Source organism: Ambystoma mexicanum, chromosome 13 (genome assembly GCF_040938575.1).
Source record: "Ambystoma mexicanum isolate Mex_15411 chromosome 13, UKY_AmexF1_1, whole genome shotgun sequence".
NCBI lineage: Eukaryota > Metazoa > Chordata > Amphibia > Caudata > Ambystomatidae > Ambystoma > Ambystoma mexicanum.
This window is the reverse complement of record NC_090938.1, coordinates 23,914,107-23,936,462: the sequence shown is the minus strand read 5'-3', so window position 1 is coordinate 23,936,462 and position 22,356 is coordinate 23,914,107.

Sequence of the window (22,356 nt, the reverse complement as noted above, 5' to 3'; positions counted from 1 at the left end):
TACGGATGTATTCTGCAGATCCCAGATTCAGACAAAATGTGGAATACATATTCCACCTACTCTTTGAAAGTGAACTAGCTACTTTATTTTACAGAGTTGCACACACATTAAAATCAGGATCCCACTTTCAAAATATGTCAGCTACACCATTATTATAAAAAGTTCAACAAAAAGCTGAAGTTTTACAATCAAGTATTACAAATCTATTAGCAAACATGCGTGGTACTAAAGAGTACTGCTTTCGACGTCATGGAGATGTACGTTGTATGATAAGAAACCTTGGCCCACCCACTTGGCTTGTTACATTAAATTGTGCAGAATATTCATGGGAAGATTTACATGATTTCCTACGCATATCAAACAAAAACAAAACAAACATAGATATACACCTGGAGAACTTTGTTCTCTAGATCCTGTTAATGTTTCAAGATATTTTCACCATTGCTTCATTGCTATGCTCTACTTTATTTGTAATAAAACTGTTCCTCCCCTCGGAGAAGTGCAATACTTCTTTTGGAGAAAAGAACACCAAGCCAGAGGAGCACCACATATCCACATCCTTTTATGGATTAGAGATGCTCCTAAATTTGGTCAAGACAATGACGCCACTGTGTTACAGTTTAATGAAAAATATGTCACTTGTGAAATTCCATCAGAAGCAACAAATAAAGATCTTCATGCACAAATTTAACAATTTCAAAGACACAAATGTGGCAAATATTGTCGTCGCAAATACAAAAACAAAGGGAATACTACACGAAATGCCGCTTTGGTTTCCCTAGACCGGTTACAATAACAGGTCAAGTAAACAACTTCATGTCTTGAGTTAGACATAGTGTTAAAGGTAAATCACCTAAAAATACATATTACATAAAAAGAACAGAAGAAGAAAAATATATCAATGATTACTTTGCAATCATTGCCCACTTATGGAATGCAAACATGGATGTGCAGTGCATTCTAGACAATTCCACTGCAGTTGCATGATATGTTACAGCATACTTAATCAAAGTAGAAAAAACAGAGCTCCAAGACCTCTGGAATGACCTGTCATCAGACAAAACACTGTCTCAGAAATTATACAACTTGGGCAAAAAAATGCTCTCCCATAGAGGATGTGGCTCCTATGAAGCAGCAGATCGTTTAACTGGTACTGCTTTGTATGGAAAATCTGAAAATATAGTATGGCTAAGTCTTGGTCCCGCTAAATCTAGAAAAGAGTTCTAAAATCATACGATGATATAGAAACAATAGCCAAACATGATCCCAACAGCCAAGACTTTTAAAAAAACAATTTACTGGACACATACTACCCAAACAGAAGTACCATTTTGGAAACCATGTGTCTATACCACATAGCCCAAAACTTCACATACAAAAATAATATAAAACCCCATGAAAAAAAAGGTAAATACAGAGTGTCAAATTGTGAAGGCAGCTTAGTAAAATTCACCAAACCAAATTTAATTAATCATATCAAATTGTCATTAAAGACTACTCAACATAAAGAACTATATTACATGTCCCTGCTACAACTCTTTAAACCATGGAGAAAAGAAGAAGAAATACTAGATACCTATGACTCATATGAAGACGCTTTCAAAGTAAAGGAAAGCACTATAATCCATTGTAAACTTTACACAGTACAAAACAATGTTGCACAATGAACAGCAACACGAAGAAGAACTCCAGGCACAACTAGATAAGGACACTCCTGACAGTAGTCAACCTTCTGTAACAGGAAGCCAAGAACCACTGGGAGAGCCACTAATAACAAATGAGGCAGAATTAGCTATGACAGAAGTAGAAAACACCATGTGTCAGTGTGAAGATAAAGAAGACTTAACTATACTACAATCAAAGCTAAACAATGAGCAACGTAGCATTTTTGAAGAAGTAACAAAAGAAATTGCACATGGTGTACAACATGAAAACAAAGAATGCACCTGCCGTACTACTGTACGTCAGTGGTGAAGCTGGTTCTGGCAAAACATTCTTAATCAAAATCATCAGTAAATTCCTTCAACAATTGACAAACAACAAACTGTCAGCTGTTGTCACTGCCCCCACAGGTGTAGCTGCCTACAACATAGGGGGTGTCACTTTACAACGATTACTACTCCTGCCAGTAGAACACCAAAACAAATTAGACTATTACAAACTTTCTACAGAAGCTGCAATGGAACTACGCAGAGTATTAAAACAAATGAAAATGCTACTAATAGATGAAGTGAGCATGGTCTCCAACCTAATGTTGGCTTTGATTCACCTCAGATTACAAGAAGTACTCAAAACAAACTACGAAGAGCTCTTTGGAGGAAAACACATTATTGTTTTCGGAGATCTTCTTCAATTGACACCAGTGAAAGGTGAGCCTATTTTTAAAACCTTAGGACACAAACTCTGCCGTAAAACTGTTGGCAGCATTGGAAATGTCAACCTTTGGCAACATTTCCAATACAGAGAATTAACAGAAAACATGCAGCAATCTGCAGATCTCACTTATGCCAACCTCTTAAAAAGTATTTTTTTTTATTTTTTATTTGTATTTAATCAAAATTAGATTTTTACAAAAGAAGAAGAAAAGTCTTTCTTTGTTGTTAACTGAAGAGAAAAAAAGAAGTCTACCGTTTCCTGTGTGCACTGGCTTGCTCATACCGCTGGTTGATTGAGGGTTTCGTTTGCTGAATTTTTTTGCAGGATTTTCTCCAAAGCAATGTCTATTAGTTTAGAAGCCGCTTTAGCCATCTAGTTTTAGCTCCCGTGATCAAACGATTCCACCAGACATTGTAGTCGATGAAATATGAAGATTTTAATATAGGGCCGAGAAAGGCCTCTCTTTCGTGGTCAATTGAAGAGCAAGTCATCAAAAGATGTTTGATTGTTTCTGTGGATTGGGAATCTGCACATAGTCTGCAGGATTTATCTTTCGATGCGGCCCGAATTGCCAGAACCTCTTGAGTCGGTAGAAGATTTAAACGGGCTTTGAGTAGAGTTCTCATGAGGCGCTTAGACGTATATTTCAGACAGTACTCCATTGGTTGCTTTAATTTGTTATAAATTGGTGGCAGGTGGGTCAGTAGCTTGTTCGCAGTTGAGTTGTCGTTGGTTTTTATCCAATCCAACCATTCCATTTTAGATTTTATTCTCATGGGATTCTGAATTAATTCCTCTTCGGAGCAGGCTATTTCTTGCAGCGTAAGCTTTTGTTTCTCAGCCCAGTTGGTAAGGGATTTGTTGGTTCCCTTCGATATTTCTTCAGAGATCATTTTATATATTTCCAAGCTGTCTTTGTTCCGCAGTTTCTTGTAGAGCTGAATCGAGCTCTGCGCAACTACCGCCTCCAGGGAGAGCAGGCCGAGTTTGCGCCTTATAGGAGCCACTGCTGTCGATTTAGGTAAGCCTAGAGTTGTTCTCCAGATGAAACCTTCTAGCTTTGCCCATAGGGTCGTAGGAATGGAGAGATTCGCGTCCATGCCGTATGTCAAGGCTGGAATTATTTTGGATTTATAGAATTGAATTGCAGGAAGAAGACTAAATTTGCCATATTTTCTGTCCACTGCGCGTAGTTGTGCTGTTAAGTTTTTGGTTTTACGCCACAGGATTTTCTGCATGCTAAGAGATTTTTTTCGAACTATCGATGGTTACTCCCAAATATTTGAATGAGGGTACTATCTCGATTTTTGATTGGTTCAAAAACCACTTCAATGATTCTTTTTTCTTACGACCTTGCTTTTGGAAGATCAATATTTTTGTTTTTGAGTTGTTAATCTCCAGATTGTTCTCCTTTGTGTACTTTTGCAGATTGTCCAGTTGTCGTTGGAGACCCACCTGGGTGTGGTCTAAAATGATGAGATCGTCTGCATATAGGAGTCTAGCAACCATTGTGGATCCTATTTTCGGAAGAAACGATCTGATTGCTTCTTGTGAAGTTTGGAAATCACAGAGAAAAGAGATAAAAAGAGCTGGAGCCAAAGGACAGCCTTGTTTGACTCCTCGATTGGACGGTATAGGATTGGAGAGTAGTCCACTGTTGTTTAGCCTGACTGATATATGAGTATCCGTGTGTAAAGCGATGATTGGGTCAAGAATCTGGCCAGGGCAATTCCAGTTTTTCAGCTTGGCCCACAGTTTGGCTCTATCTACTCTGTCAAAAGCCTGAGACAAGTCCACAAAGGCAAGGAAGATTCTCGGTGCTCCAAGTAAGACTTTTTCTTTTAAGATGCTTAGGATCATTAAGTTAGCTGCTGTGCTAGCATTTTTTTGGAAACCGGTTTGGAGAGGGTCCATAGCTGGCGATGTTGTTATCCAGGTCCGAAAGTGGGTCAAGAGGTAGGTGGCAAAAACTTTTCCGATAACATCCAATAGAGCAATTGGGCGATAATTGGAGGGGTCTTCTCTCGTGCCCTTTTTGAATATCGGGACGATAATTGCTTGTGTCCAAGAGCTCAGAATTATCCTTCGTTCCTTACAGTGTTTGAATATCAGGCTCAGGGCTGCTGACCACGCCTCTGGGTGCTGCTTCAGGTCGGTGTTAGCTAGACCGTCTGGTCCAGGTGCGCGCGAGGGTTTCAGTTTCATGATAATTGACTTTATATCTTCTGTATCGGATAGGTCGACCCAGTCGGATTTAGTTGGTGGATATGCCCTCTCAGTGTCAGAGGGAGGATGATCAAACAGTTTAGAGAAATGGTTAAACCAGCATTCTTCCGGCACAGCATTTATCATTGGCAAGTTTGGATGAGGTTTCATTTCGTTGATCAGTTTCCAAAATTCTCGGGTTTTCTTGTTAGCTATGATCGTGATCATGCTTTCAGCATCAGCTAGGTAGAGTAGTGATCTGTTGTTTCTTAGCCACTGTTTATATGCTCTGAGCTCGAGATGGTAAGATTCCCATGTGCTAGGGGAGTTCATCATAGTTGCAACTTTTTTTAGTTTTCTTAGGTGGCGGCGTTTGATCACTAAAGTCCGGTGGTAAGTGTGGGTAAAGTTCTCACTTCGGTTGTCTAACCTTTTCCGAGGTTTTTTGTACTGCAGGAGCAGAGGGATGTAGCTACTCCTGTATGTTACATCGTTGGCTTTAGTATCCATGATGAGAGCTTCGTAATCATCACTCAAGCGTTTGATGTCGTTGGCATTCATGTGTAAACGAGAGAGCTGCGTGTTCACTTCAACCGGGACGTTATAGAATTGCTGGTCATATCTCCTGGTTCTGCATATGAGGTTTAACAGGTTGTGGTCACTGCTTTCCGTTCTGATTACTTCGAAAGACGCAATGCTTGAGTAAATATTTTTTGCAACGAAGATGTAATCGAGAGTTGCTATAGATTGTTCTCGCTCCCATGTCGGAATAGTGGGTTGATTATTGACATTTGCGGCATTGCGAAGGTTTTTTGAGTTCATTAGCGAAAGCCACAGAGTTCCTCTTTCTGATGCTGGCGTTGAATCAGTCGCTTTTAGGCAATTGCAGTTCAAATCTCCACAGACAAGAATATTAGAGGTTTTGTGTTAATCATTATTTCGTCGATGGTGCTGGCAGCTTCATCACAAAATTTAGCGGACGACATTCTTTGAGGATTCCAGTAGGTATTAATTATTGCCCAGATTTCGGAGTCATTTTCGCTGTTCGTTCTTACAAGCACTACCAAGAAAGCATAGGTGGCTACGATTGTCTTGATGATTTGTAGATTAGACCCAGTCCGGATGGCTATCAGGAGGCCAGAAGATGGTTTTCCAAAAGGCCCCTTTAGCGCCGGCGAGATCGCGATTTTATATCCATCAAGTGCCGGTTTATTCAATAGCCACGTTTCTTGGAGGCATATAATGTCATGGATTCCCAGGTTGTAGCTGCCAATTTTAGTTAGATGCATGTGGCCTCTAGTATTCCATGACGCTATGGATAAAGTAGCGTTCATTTGGACTTCATTTCTGAATTCGGGTCGGCAGCGTGGTGAATTGGCTCCCCTTAGAGTTGGTATCTCAAGAAGCACAAACAATATTGAAAACCCGCCACATTCATGCACTTTATGGCGATATTGCATGTGCTACGGATGTTATGGAACAATTAGCCCACAAAAATGTCAATTGTATGGCCTTAATGTCAACTCTTGCAAGCTGTTTCAAATTCAATGAAACAATGTTAAAAAAAGAAATGCAGCCAATAATGGAAATTAGCGCCACAGACAAACTAGACATACATGGTATGACACTACCCATGTGTGAACAAGCCACAATGAGACTAGTTTAGAAAATGCAATCTCCAACACAGCTGGATTGGAAAAAATATTTAAATCATCCTTAAATTGCAGAGTAATGCTTAAACGTAACCTTGACGTGGATCAAGGACTAGTTGATGCAGCACTGGGTACAGTTGTTGGCTTTCAAACATACCCACGGGCAGGAGCCCCCACCGCTACTCCACCGGAGCAGGCAGGAGCCCCCACCGCTACTCCACCGGAGCGGGCAGGAGCCCCCACCGCTACTCCACCGGAGCGGGCAGGAGCCCCCACCGCTACTCCACCGGAGCGGGCAGGAGCCCCCACCGCTACTCCACCGGAGCGGGTAGGAGCCCCCACCGCTACTCCACCGGAGCGGGCAGGAGCCCCCACCGCTACTCCACCGGAGCGGGCAGGAGCCCCCACCGCTACTCCACCGGAGCGGGTAGGAGCCCATACCCCTCCTGGGTCCCTTCTGCCACCATTACAGGGCCCCACTTGCAGGCCCACCACCTTCTTTGCCCTACTAAACCGCTCGCGCCGACATGATAAAAAACAAAATGTCGGGCGCGATGCGGGTTGAAAGCGAGGCTTGGCCTCGTTTTAGTTGCTAAGCAACGCGCACATACATTCAGGAACTTCCGCCAGCAGGCGGAACAGCCGGCGGCCACCTTTAAGGCCACTATAAGGCCAAGCTACCCTGTTAGCCCCTGTTCGCCGCTGGCAGGCGCAAGGCGCTCGCCCCCTTCGAACCCTGCCACAGAACCTGCCTCCCCCCAACAGTACCTTTGATCCAGGTCTCATAAAGCGCCGAATACCAGCTCTCATGCTCCCTCTGAAACTCACTTACAACCTCCTGATTATGCCGGCACCTATTCAGGGTAAGAAACTCAATACCAGTATACATCCCCAACCATTTTTGCAATCGTATTGCACTGTCAATGTATGGCTGTGTGACCTGAGCATACTCACCATTTCCAAACTGTATTGTGCCTTATGGTCGCTTTCAGACCACTTCTAAATTGTGTTGTGCCTTATGGTCGCTTTCAGACCACTTCTAAATTGTGTTGTGCCTTATGGTCGCTTTCAGACCACTTTTAAATTGTGTTGTGCCTTGTGGTCGCTTTCAGACCACTTTTAAATTGTGTTGTGCCTTATGGTCGCTTTCAGACCACTTCTAAATTGTGTTGTGCCTTATGGTCGCTTTCAGACCACTTTTAAATTGTGTTGTGCCTTATGGTCGCTTTCAGACCACTTCTAAATTGTGTTGTGCCTTATGGTCGCTTTCAGACCACTTCTAAATTGTGTTGTGCCTTATGGTCGCTTTCAGACCACTTTTTAACTGTGCCTTTTGGTCGCTTTCAGACTACTCTAAACTATGTGTGCCCCATGCCTTTGTCAATTTCCATGTGCCATGCCCCACTATATTGGCTTTTTTAGCCACGTTTAGGACTTCCCAAGCCTGAACCCTTGCTGTAGCATATCCGCCTTACAGATACTAACAGGATCTACCAACCTAGACTGATTGTACACTCGCACCCATCCCTTCCAATCTCACCAAATACAAGCATTACCTCCATCGCTCCCACATTATGCACACCACTACCGGCGTCTCACTCCCACGTGGGACCATATCCTGGACTCTCCTAACCATCACCATCATAATGGCCCTCACCAACTCTACACCTTGCAACTTGCATGAGAGAAACCTGCGACTTAGAGCTAGGCTCTCACGACTTTATGACATCAAAAATAAGAGAACCAACACACCAGTATCCACACGCACCCCCACTACCATCAATCCTAACCTCCCAGGTCCTGTGACGATAAATCGTCCTCAACCACTTGACTACCCATACTACAAACAGAGGAGACACAACCACTCCAATCCCAGAACTGCCAAAGATAACAAGATAAATCCAACACTATCAGGAGCCCTCATTAATGCTAGGTCCATTATAGCACACAACACCGAAATAGCAGATATACTGTCTTCGGACAATTTAGATATCCTTGCCGTCACTGAAACCTGGCTTCATGAGGCAGCTGGCCCTGCCCTCTCGACTGCCATACCAGATAACTTCAATATCCTTAGAGTCGACCGTCCCAACACTAGAGGAGGTGGCCTAGCCATCATAACCAAAACACATCTAGCTGCCAGACTCACCCCACACCCAGCTCTCACATCATGCGAACTTCTTTCAGCTAAAATACCTATCTCAAATAACAGCACACTAACTATACTTCTTGTGTACAGACCACCAGGCCCACTAGGCAATTTTGAGGAAGACTTATCTAGCCTCCTCACCGACAGCATCAAAGACTCCACTCAGCTCCTACTACTAGGCGACTTTAACTTAGGCTTTAATGACGCTGAGGACAAACAAGCACAAGCAATCCAATCTACTCTAGCCAATCACGACATTACCCAAAATGTCCTAGCTCCTACACATATAAAAGGCCGCACGCTAGACTGGATAGCCAACCACAACTGCAACATCACCATCTCCAGTATCCTACCTCAAATATGGACCGACCATCATCTTATTTGCTTCACAGCCAACATCGAACCTCCCAAACCCAATAAGAATACAATAGCACCCCCCATGCCAACAAGAAGTAAAAAAGAAATCACAGCTCCTCCTACCAACTCTCACAGCTAGTCCTAATGATTCCAACCCCAGTGAATTAGTCGAATCATTTAACAACGCCATGTCCAAAGCGCTAGACTTGATTGCCCCCACCAAACTCCACAAAAGTAAACGGGAATCTCACCTCAACTCTTGGTTTACCCCCCATCTCAAAGAAATGCGTATCCAAAAACGCAAACTCCAAGCTATCTGGAGGCATACCCCCTCTGCCGACAATAGAACCACACTTGCTAACTTTGCCAAAAAATACAAAAAGGAAATCATTCAAACGAAAAAAGACTCATTCAATCATAGAATCAGTAAAGCCAACTCTAACTCCAAAGAACTCTTCACTATTCTTCGTGAATTAGAAAACCCTATTGCCCCCATAGACAATATCCCCAAGGACAAATCCTGGTGCACCAGCATCCAAAATGCCCTTGCAAATAAAATCATAACCCTTCAATCTAAAATTGCTGAGAAAAAAGCCTCCTTGCACCCGCACGGTACCCACACTACCCCATTGAAGGAGTTACCTAGCACACCCCCCCAAAACAATGTTAAACCCTTCAGGTTCACCAACATCTCTATACTGGAAACGGAAAAGGTCATTCTGTCCCTTAAACCGTCAAATTGCCAAGGCGACAATTGCCCTGCGCAAATCATTAAGGATGCAGCCAGAGATCTAGCACCCTTCATCTCGAAACTTATCAATGCCTCCTTTAACACGAGCACTGTACCTACCAACCTTAAAGGATCCTGGGTTCTCCCCCTCCTCAAAAAACAGACACTTGACCCAGCTATCCCCACTAACTATAGGCCTATTACTACGGTCCCATTCCTCCTTAAAATTATTGATAGAGTAGCCTACCTCCAAATCCAAAACCACTTGGAGACGCACCAACTGTTAGGTACACGGCAATCCGGCTTCAGACCACTGCACGGTACTGAAACAGCCCTCATTGACCTTAAGACACAAATTGACGAGTTGAAGGACAAAGGTAACATAGCTATGCTCCTCCTCCTTGACCTGTCAGCGGCCTTCGACCTGGTGGATCACGCAGTATTATGCAACCATCTAGCGTCTGCCGCGCACTTCTCAAGTGAAGCTATAGCATGGGTACAATCCTTCCTAGCTAACCGTTCAATGAGAGTGTTCTCCCCTGTAGCAGCAGCGGACCCAATCCAGATCACTTGTGGTGTCCCACAAGGCTCCTGTGTCTCCCCGACTATGTACAATATCTTTACTAAGCCTCTCTTCGACAAACTTGACAAACTAGGGGTAACCTACACGAATTATGCAGACGATACGCAGATTCTCATACCTCTATCAGGCAACTTTGTCGAAGATACAGCTCTAGTAAACAAAATCTACCTCCTCATTCAGGCATGGATGGCCTCCCACGGCCTCTGCCTAAATGACGACAAAACTGAGATACTAATACTGGGTTCCGACTCCAACCTAAAAAAACTGAGCCCCAACTATCGTAACTTTAACATAGATGGCAATACAATTAAGGTGGCTACCGAGGTAAAAACCTTGGGCTTCTACCTCGACTCCACTCTATCCCTCAAAAAACAAGTCAACTCCCTGGCATCCTCTACAGCGTACACCTGCAAACTAATCAGGACCTGCAGACCTTACCTCTCTAAAACTAACTGCATCATGCTTGCCAATGCATTAGTCATGTCCAAACTAGACTACTGCAATGCCCTCTATGCAGGGGCCAACAAGTCCATCATAAATAAAATGCAAATCCTTCAAAACAATGCTCTTAGAGCTGCCCTTGACATACCCCGCAAAGCACATATCTCAAACGTTAGGAAAGACCACCACTGGCTCAAAATCAGCGACAGAGTCCTGCTCAAGACACTATCACTTACCCATAAAGGGCTCAACAACACTGCTCCCCCCTACATCTCAGCCAGACTAACGAGAAAATCATCTAGGCACCATACCAGGGCTACTAACCACTACCTACTCGAAACCCCTAGATTCAGACGCTCCAAAGCAGGCGGAGTAAGCTTCCCTGTCAAAGCTGCCCAGGCCTGGAACGCATTACCCACTGCACTAAGAGCCAACTTACCCTACTCCAATTTTAGACGCAAGGTAAAAAATTGGCTCTGGACAAACGACAACTAACTCCTGAGACACCCAATGTCCATAACACTGTTGTCCAAAATGACGTCTGTTCTCAGACCTGCACACTCTTTCAAAACTACAATATGCTAATTTTTCTTTTTCTTCTGCCACACGGCAAGTATTGATATGTCTTACTGTACTGTTATGTTGTTTCTCGCCTATACTCTGTATGTAACCCAAGCTTAAGTAACCTTGTACCTGCTGCGCCCGGCTACCCCTGGGTTTTGTGCGCATTATCAAATAAACAATACAATACAATACAATACAATACAATACAATACAATACAACAACATTCAGTTTGTCAATATTCTCTTTGACAAACTTTCAGAAGTGAAAAGGATAGGACACTCAACAGCTCGATTCCTTCTCTTCAAAGACATGTATGTACGCAGAGAACAATTTTCTCTAACTCTTGCATACGCAGTCACCATTCATAAATCACAAGGTCTTACCCTAGACAAAGCATTGATAGACATTGGTAACACAGTCTTTAAAGAAGGCATGAGCTACGTAGCACTATCACTCTTATGTACACTTGACGGTCTATTTCTAATCAACTTTGATGCAAGTAAAGTAAATGCTGATATTCCGTGCATTTTAGAATACAATAGATTTCGTTCACTATACACCACCATGTAAAAACATATCCTGTTCCACAAAAAGTAAAATGTTCTAAAAGAAAACTAAATCAAACAGAAATGCAACAGGATGTAACTGCAAATCCTCCAAAGAGAATTAAAAAAAAATGAATACTTCATCAAGTGCCACAAACAAAAAAGAAACTATTAGGGAAAGTAAACCAGGTACTTCTTCAAAAAAGGAAGACAAACTAAAAATAAGCACTCAGATACAGAACTACCTTGTCCATTTAAACTTTCAAATGTAATTGGTGTAAGTTGCTACGCAAATGTAGCAATGAATATTCTATTTCAATTACCACCAATTGTTGACAACATTTACTTACACAGTACAGACCAATTGTGTTTGCAAATGTTAGTACTTCATAGAAACGCAACAAACAATCCTGACAACACGTATAGTGTTTATGGAATAAGACAACAATTGGACTACTGTGCTGGAATGGTGAAATTCACTATAAACTCACAGGAAGATCCACAAGAATTTCTAATGTACTTACTACAAGTACTGGAAAACAAAAACATACCTATAAATGAAATCTTCCAGATTTCATACATATGGAAACATACATGCACTCTCTGCAACAATGTGACACAAGAACAAATCCCCAATGAGCGCTTTGTGTATGTATCAATACCTAATTGTGAATCCGTTCCATTTCAGCAACTTGTACAAAATGCAAACCATGATAGATTATGTACTACCTGCAATTCGGATAATCGCTCCACTTCACTAATACAAACACATAGTAAATACGTAATACTAATGCTTCTACGTTACAGTGCAGATGGTACCAAAAACAACTGCAAGCTGACTGGATTCACACATGGTCAAGTATCACTTGGTAAGAAAACCTTCACAACAATAGGTATAATCTACCACACAGGAGCCACAACCAATGCAGGTCACTATACTGCATATATAAAAAAAATATGGCCATGCTCCCAAGACTCTATGCCTTGGGACTCTATGCCCTGGCCACAACCACCGCAGCATATCACACCCATAGAGTCAAACTTTTTAACTATGCCATATGGGCACTTTTAATGTCTGCGGACATGATGAGTGTTCTTAGAACAGTTTCAACTTGCCTACGAACAGTACGGACAGGCATAGCGTCCTCAGGACACCCCCATTTTGTTTATTTACAAGCATCCCAGGACACATGATGTGTTCTTAGAACACTTTTAACTTGCCAGCGAACAATACGGATAGCTTCCTCAGGACACCCCCATTTTGTCCATTTATGAACATTTCAGGACACCTCGTGTGTTCTTAGGACAGTTTCAGCTTGCTTGCGAACAATTCGGACAGGGCTAGCGTCCTCAGAACACTACCATTTTGTTTATTTACGAACACCCCAGGACACTTGATGTGTTATTAGAACAATTTCAACTTGCCAGCGAACAATACGGAGAGCGTCCTCAGGACACACCCATTTCATTTATTTTCATTTATTTACGAACATTTCAGGACACCGCGAGTGTTCTTAGAACAGTTTCAGCTTGCTTGCGAACAATACGAACAGATGTAGCGTCCTCAGAACACCCCCATTTTGTTTATTTACAAACATCCCATGACACTTCATGTGTTCTTAGAACAATTTCAACTTGCTTGCGAACAGTACGGACAGGCATACCGTCCTCAGGACACCCCCATTTTGTTTATTGACGAACATCCACCGTCCTCAGGACACCCCTATTTTGTTTATTGACGAACATCCCAGGACACATGATGTGTTCTTAGAACAGTTTCAACTTGCCTGCAAACAAAACGGACAGGCATACCGTCCTCAGGACACACCCATTTCGTTTATTTTCAAACATTTCAGGACACCCCGTGTGTTCTTAGAACAGTTTCAACTTGCCTACGAACCATACGTACAGGCGTAGTGTCCTCAGGACACCCCCATTTCATTTATTTAGAACATTTCAGGACATCCGTGTTGTCCGCGGACAAAGTGAACACAACAGGGGTGGTCTACCTCCTAAATAAATACAAGATTTAACCCATCTCTTTCTCTCCCAGCCTCCCCAAACAGTTTTACACACCAACACACTCTACTAAATAGTATTTTTCCACCAAGTTTCACTGCGCTGTCCGCGGATGTCCGCAAATCCAAGATGCGGGCGTTCCCAAAAATCTGACGTGCTTCACGCTCTTCACCGTCCAAACAGCGAACACGTTGCATGTCCGCCGACATGACGCAAGCCAATCAGGACACTGTCCGCGGAGCGAACAGGGAAGTGTGTCCGCGGACCGAACATAGATATCACTAATTTTTTGTGACCTACTTTTTGTTCATTTAAAAAAAACACTGGATGGATTTTCACCAAATTTGCAATAACATGCTTTCGGGACCAAGCCGCCAAATTTGGTGAAAATCCGTCCAGCGGTTTGGGCTGTAGGCGTGATCAAAGTTTTTTTCCTCATTCAGTCTATGGGGAAAACGAAGTTTTGGGACACCCCCTTATAACTTTGCCCCCCCTGGACCAAACCTCACCAAACTTTGCGTGACTTTTTTTGCAAAGTTTGGTGAGGATTCGCCCAGGGAGAGCAAAGTTATAAGCCACCCAAAAAGGGCTCGTCCTATGGAAACAGCAACTTAACCATAACTACACAGCCACTACCGTGGCTGTGTAATATATATATATTACATGGACGCGTTAGCGTCCATGTAGTTATGGTTAAGTTGGTGTTTCCATAAGAACAGCACTTTTTGGGTGGCTTATAACCTCGCTCCCTCTGGACGAATCCTCACCAAACTTTGCAAAAAAAGTATATGGCCCAGTCTGAATTTTTTTGCAAAGTTTGGAGAGGTCTGGTCCAGGGGGGGCAAAGTTATAGGGGGGGGGGTCCCAAAACTTTTGTTTTTTCCTATAGACATAATGGGAAAAAAATGTGCGCACGGCTACAGCCCGAACCGCTGGTCCCGAAAGCGTGCTTTTGCAAATTTGGTGTAAATCCGTCCAGTAGTTTTTTTAAAAATGACCAAATGACCAAAATGTCAGGCAAAAAAATGAGTGATATCTGTGTTCGCTTCGTGGATGGACTTCCCTGTTAGATCTGCGGACAGCACCCCGATTGGCCCATCGGCTTGCCTCATGTCTGCGGACATACGACGTGTTCGCTGATTGGACGGCGTGGAGCGCGTCAGATTTTCTGTGGCACCCGCCATCTTGTATTCGCCGTCGACCGCGTACAGCGCGGTGAAACTTGGATTAACAATAGTATTTAGTGGAGTGTGTTGGTGTGTAAGAGTGTTTGGGGAGGGTGGGGGAGTATGAGATAGGTTCAATGTTTTGTTTTTTATCTGCTATACGCTTTTGTTGTGTTCGATTTGTCCGCGGAGAACACGGCTGTTCTGACATTTTGTAAATAAACGAAATAGTGGGGTGTTCAGAGGACGGAGTATGTGTCCTTTTTGTTCGCAAGGAAGGTAAAATTGAGCTAAAAACACTTGCAGTGTATTTAAATGTTCGTAAATAAACAAACTGGGTGTGTCCTGAGGATGCTGTCCATATTGTAATCTGTCAAGTTGAATGTGTTCTAAGAACACTCCCAGTGTCCCGAAATGGTTGCAATTACACAAAATGGGGGTGTTCTGAGAACCTTGTTTGTATTGTTCGTTGTCAGGTTGAAAGTGTTCTACGAACCCTCCTTTTGTCCGCTGATAGTACAATTTCCTATGGGCCTCACCCGACTTTTTGTCCACTAAAGAAACGATAAATCCGGCTGGTGTGCGCCGACATTATACGATAATCCTATGACTGGCGCTATTGACCTGGCTGACTTGCTTTTGCGACACTAAATCATATCTCCCGCCCCTAAGCCTGACATTATGAAAGCATTCATATTCCCCGCCTCTCTCCGTGACGTTACAGGGTGCGTCATCAAACGCGCCCAGTCGTCTCCAGTCCTACGCGACTTTACACAGAACCCGGAAGACAACACACATTATGTCACAACACAGCGCGCCACAATTCGGAATATGAAACAGTGATTTAAAAGCAAACAGCAAGATTGTAAATTTTGTAAAGTACATTTATTTGACATCAAATGTTTAGAGAATATTCAGCGATTTGCATTTGTCTTTGTTGTCAATCCGCAAAAGTTCATGTTGAGCCACGCAATGTTCCTTTGCGGTACAGAGGGTGTTAGATCAGCTTAGAACACAGTGCGCCACAATTCGGAATATGAAACTGTGGTTTAAAAGTAAAAAGCAGGATTGTACATTTGGTAAAGTACATTTATTTCACATGAAATGTTTAGTGAATATTCAGCGATTTGCAATTGTCTCTTCTGTCGATCAGCAAAAGTTTATTTTGAGTCACGCGCTGTTTCTTTGCGGTAGATAGGCTGTTGGTTTATGAGAAAAGCAGTAAATGGTCGCACTGATAATCGGAAGGTTGGTCCAACAAAGAGGCATTAGACCACCATAATGGTTGGTATGTTGCTTCTAGCCGCTAGTACTACGTAAGGGCATATTGGTCCTTGGCGATTGTCCCATAAAATGGTGAGGGGCTGCACCTGGCAGTTGAAAAATCCATCCGCTGGAGTCTCAAAATCGTGACCTTGGCAAAATGGGGCAACATACCTGTTTTAAAAAACATAAATTAGTCTCACCAGCGGATCTTTATTAAAAATATTCATGTTATTTATTAGGGCGTGGAACTATTTGCTAGCGAAGATAGTGCAACGAAGTATGTTAATAATAAAATAATAATATTTTCGGATTTATATAGCGCTAAGAACCGTCAGGTGTCTCAGCGCTGCTTATTATTACCCACGGGGTGTGGTGCTCATTTATCGACCACAGAAGGATGAAAGGCTGAGTTTGGCCGTGCTGGGATTCGAACCTGCGTTAGCAAGCTGTGCACGTATGTCAAAGTGAGCGCTCTACTCGCTGTGCCACTTGACCAGCTACGGTGAAGTGGCACAGCGAGTAGAGCACTTGACCGGCTACAGACCAGTTATATTATTTCTATTAACCCACCCTCTGTCATCTGCCTTTTTCAGAGCCCTCTAAACGACAGGGGATCAATTCGGCGGTGATAGTGCGCAGTAGAAAACAATATGTCACATTGAACGAACAAGTACAACTTGACCGGACTTTAATGCCACGCTATTGTTATTATATTCCGGTATAAAATAATCTAAAGGGTTACTTACATTATAATTGCATTTTCCATTGTCCAAGTGTAGTGCAGTCCCAAAATACGACTCCGCGTGTGCCAACGATCTTTCTCAAAGTGATATAATATACAAAAGTGGTTTCGTTTCAGAAAATTCATCTTTATCGTGTCTTACGTTTTTGCTACACTTCTTCAAAAGAAGTCTTTCAGCACAATCTCTGTCTGTCAAGGTAAAAAAAAAATAGAACCTTATACTGGGGTCGTGGGCCTCTCCGGGCCGCGAGAAAAAAATGGAAGCAGCTGACCTTCACTGTGAACAAGCATAAATGCTTACTTTGCAACATTCTGTGTAAAGCCATCTGTGAGAACTTGCTGTTTACACTACATCTTTGTATATTGTTTGCGTGCTAATAAAAAAAGTTTGTTTAAGGGATGTTATGGTTCCAAGTAAAGCCGAAAAACCCCTGAAATTCGCCAGTTAAGGTAAGCTAAGCAACCATAACTCGCGCCACCATCGTGCACTGCTAAGACTAACACCCAGGACATCAAAGATGACATCGCAAATGTCAATGATGACATCACTGATGACATCACATGTGCATTTACTTTTCATGAAATTTGTGTACTAGGGATTTTTATTATAATGTTGCAAAAAAAGTGTCAAGGATCATTGCAATAAATATCATACCGTAATTAGTGCTTTGAACGATGCATTGATATAAATAGCATTGTATTATGGGGTTCTATCTAGTATACTGAGCTACTAATGGAGAAACATAGCATTGTGTGCAGCGTACAAGATGAAAGTATAATATTTGTAATGGTAATATGTTGAATAATGAAATGATAATTGTCCTGAAATGTTCGAAAATAAACAAAATGGGGGTGTTCTGAGGACGTTCTTCATATTGTGTGACTGCTTAGCTGTATGCAATGAGGGAATGGCACAGCGAGTAAAGTGGAAATGGTAGAAGGGGTGTCGAAGAGTTACGCGGTCCGCGGACACCGTGGCTGTCCATGGACAGGGCGTGCTACATCCAGGGTTTTCCAGCAAATCCAACATGGAAAGAAGACTGTACGGATCAGCCAATCAGATGTTGAGGTTGTGGATTTGTGTTGAAAGAGACTGTGTGTGGTGAAGATGGCAAAAGTAGAGAAAGTCAGGGTGTTGGTGCTTGGAGATATGTTTGTGAATGGTTTACAACAGTACGCTCAATGCAGGCATTTTGAAAAGAACTTTGATGTGAAAGGAGTGGAAGTGGTGTGGAGCACTGTGCCTGATTGCAATGTACAGGGAATTGTACAAGTTTGTGAGGATATGGCCACGATGAACAGTCCGCATGTGGTAGTTTTGCACTATGGTGCTTTCCATTTGGGCAACGTCAGTGCCCCTACTTTGTTGGCTGATTTGGAATGCTTGGTTCAAGCCGTAATGAAGATCCTTCCAAATGCAAAAGTAATTTTTTCTGGATTACTACCTAGGGCAATATGGGACAATAGTTCAGTTTTTTGTCCTCAGTAAAACATTGCTAGGTGTGTCATCAACCGAGGAATGTGTGCCTTCATGCTTAGAACTGGTATGTTCTTTTGTAATAATGAGAATATTGATGCCAGTAATGCTGTTAATTTTAAAGAAGATGGCATTTCTTTATCTTTTACAGGAAATGCCTTTCTATTTTGGAATGTAAGGGTTGCTTTGGAGAAGGTTATGTGAAGATTTTAGGAGTAAAGTAAGAAAAAAAACAAGAAAAAAAATACAAAATAACAGGTGTCTGTCAAGCATCTGTAAAAAAAAACAAAAAAAAGGCTCTTTTCAGAGCCAACTTCAAAGGGGAAATGGGGCACACTATTTAAATTTACATTCACCACGCTCAGATTTTTGATATGTCCGCGGACATGGCGGTAGTCCGCGGACATGAAAATCACTACGAGGGGGTTAGTATGTTCTATGTTACATGTATATGAAGTCAGGGATATTATGGTTAAGTTGTGCTACTAAAAATCTATGAAATTCAGTAAAAAAAACTTTGTTAAAGGGATGTTATGGTTAAGTTGCGCTACTAAACACCTATGAAATTCAGTGAACAAACGTTTTTAAAGGGACATTATGGTTCAAAGTAAAACCGAAAAACCCCTGAAATTCGGCAGTTATGGTAACATAAGCAACCATAACTCGCGCCACCGTGCACTGCTAACACTAACACCCAGGACATCAAAGATGACATCACAAATGTCATTGATGACATCACTGATGACATCACATGTGCATTTACTTTTCATAAAAACTCTGTACAAGGGATTCTTATAATGCTGACCAAAAACTGTCAAGGATCATTGGGATAAATATCATGAGCTAATTAGTGCATTAAGCAATGCATTGATATAAATAGCATTCTATTATGAAGTTCTATCCAGTATACTAAGCTACTCATGCAGAAACATAGGCAGTGTGTGCAGCATACATGATGAAGGTGCCATATTCATAATCTTGCCATGTTGAATACAGAAATGATAACTGCTTTCTTATTAGAGTTTTGCGTACTGTGAAACATGTAATAAGTAGATAATAAAACCCACTTAATACATAATTATTACAGACAAAACACAAAGAGACAACAACACATACAAATATGAGTATATACAGGGACAGTGAAGTAAACATAAAAGCAGAAGTAGTAGCAGAAAGAGTTCATAACCTAACTGATTGTCTTTATGCAGAGAAACTATTGCTCTGTTTCAAAGCTGCTACTTACCATATGTATGTGTATCACATGATGTGACTGCACCCAAAGGAAAGGAGAGTGAGTACAATGTATACAAATATGAGCATATACAGGGAAGGTAGAGTAATAAAAATAAAACTATGAGAAAGTGCTGATAACCCTAATGATTATCTTCATGCACAGAAAGGATTGCTCTCTTTGAAGCCTGTGTCTTCCGCTATGTATATGTTTCATATGATGTGACCCTAATATAGTACCTTTTCAATTTTTACTTCCTGACTGTTACTGAAGAAAACTATGTGGCTTCGATATGTCAGTAAAGGATAAAAAGGGAGAGCCAGCCATGTGATGTCATCAGTGATGTCATCAGTGACATTTGTGATGTCATCTTTGATGTCCTGGGTGTTAGTGTTAGCAGTGCACGGTGGCACGAGTTATGGTTGCTTATGTTACCATAACTGCCGAATTGCAGGGGTTTTTCGGTTTTACTTTGAACCATAACGTCCCTTTAACAAAGTTTTTTCACTGAATATATATATATATATATATATATATATATATATATATATATATATATATATATATATATATAGTAAGCAAACATAACTCGTGCCACCACTGTGCACTGCTAAGACTAATACCCATGACATCAAAGATGACATCACAAATGTCATTGATGACATCACTTGTCTGGCGCCCTCTTTTTATGTTCACAGACATATGTAGGGCAGGTGGTTTCCTTCACTGACAGGGAGGAAGTGACCATTGAGATGGTACAAAGTTTGTAGACCGTACCCTTCTAATATGTTCCTACACTACTTTCCTAAGGATTCAGTCACACCATATAATACATATAGAAAAGGGAAGAAGTAGGCCCGAAACACAGCAATCATTTGTGTGCATGAAGATAAGCAGTCAGGTTATGAACACTTTCTGGTAATACTGCTGCTTTTTTGCCTATTTTACTTTCCCTGTATATGGGCTTGTTTGTGTCTGTTGCAGTCTCTTTTTGTTGTGTGTTTAGTAGTGCAAATTTGTAGTAAGTGAGGTGCTATTAGCTACTTATTACATGTTTTACAGTACAGAAAACTGTGACACTAAAGCATTCATCATTTTACTATCTAACATGGCAAAAAATTGCTTATTGCACCTCTATGGTGCATGCTGCAGACAATGCCTATGTTTCTTCATGAATTGTTTCCTATACTGGAAAAAAACTCTGTACTGCAATGGTGTTCATAGCAATGCATCGTGTAAGGAATGATGTATCTCATGATAGTTCTCCCAATGACCTCTGATAGTTTCCTCCCAACATTATATTGACAATCCCTTGTAGAGGCTTTTCATGAAAGGTAAGCGCACATGTGATGTCATGGGTGTTACTCTTAGCAGCGCACAGTGGTGGCACGAGTTATGGTTACTTAGCTTACCATAACTGGCAAATATTCTGGGGGGTTTCGGTTTTACTTGTAAGCATAGTATGGATAGGTTGTTGTTAGTGCAAAGTAGCTGTAATGTTCCTGTAACAAAAGTTTTTGCACTGAAGTTATTAGGTTATTCTTAGGCCAACTGAAACATAACGTCCCTTCACCAACGTGTTTTCACTGAAGTTGATAGGTTTTTAGTAGGCCATTGTAACCAGACCCTTCCTTTAGCATAGTTTTTTCAGTAAAGGGGATAGGTTTGTAGTAGTGCAACTTAACCATAACGTCCCTGTAACAATGTTTTTTGTTAGTGAATTTCATAGGTTTTTAGGTGGGCACTGTAACTGGAACGTTGCTTTAGCATAGTATTTTTTGTAAAGATGATAGCTGTTTGGTACTGCAACAGAACCATAACGTCCCGTTAATGTTTGCCACTGATTTCTTTGCTGCCCTCATGATGAACTTGTGGAAAGACCAACTTCTCTGGTGTATGTATCCATTTGTGGCACCCCTTCCTTTTCCTAATAGTGTTGGTGTATCTTAGCAATTACAGATGTACATGGTAAGTGTTGGTGAGTGTTTGAGTGGTTTCTCTTTTTGTGTTAACATTGCATGGTGAATATGTGCCGCACAATACTGGGTGAGATGACTGCAGTTGAGCAATATGGATGTTTCCTAGGGAGACTGCACTTGGCCGGCGAATGTGCAATCACACTGCAAGTATCCGTAAGACTCCATTAGTGGCCGCACTGTCAAATGTTTCTCCCCTTCTCACCTGTTTCTCCTTTCTTGTGATTTTCTTGGACGTAGCTTCCTCCTTTCTTACTGTCCAGGACGTGTACAAGCCTGGACGCGGGTCTTCGGAGTCCAGCATGAGGTTTGTAGCCTTCCACTAGGAAGCGTTCAGAATCCGGGCGAGGAACCAGGAAGAAGACGAGTCGGCTCGAAAGGAATCGGGGTTCCGACTCCGAGCATAAGGAAATTCCAGGAATGCAACCACGAAGGAAAGTAAGGGGAAGGGAATGAATGAGTACCAGGAAGGAAGGAAATAAGGTATCAAGGAGAGCACGAAGCGAACTTCGGAAACGCACGTCTTACTACACCAAGCAGTAGCGTTGAGACGTATGGCGTCGCGATGCGTGGCCTTTTTCTAGGAAGCCGAACACTGCATGGAAAGGCTGGCATGCAGCGCTTCGGAAGCGCCGGCCATGTTGGTAGAACCGCAGAGTTTACACTGCTGTGCATCATGGTCCATGAAGTCCAGAATGGGTGAATTCGGCAGTTCATGACAAGCATGGCCACATCTTCTAATGCACTTTTAAATAGTTGTGGGAGCGCAGGTGTATCCGTTGTACAGCTATACCCATGCGTAGGGCATCCTCTGTGGGCTGGTAACACCACCCCTGGCGCCAGCCCTACGGATTCATATGGTAGACTACAGCATTT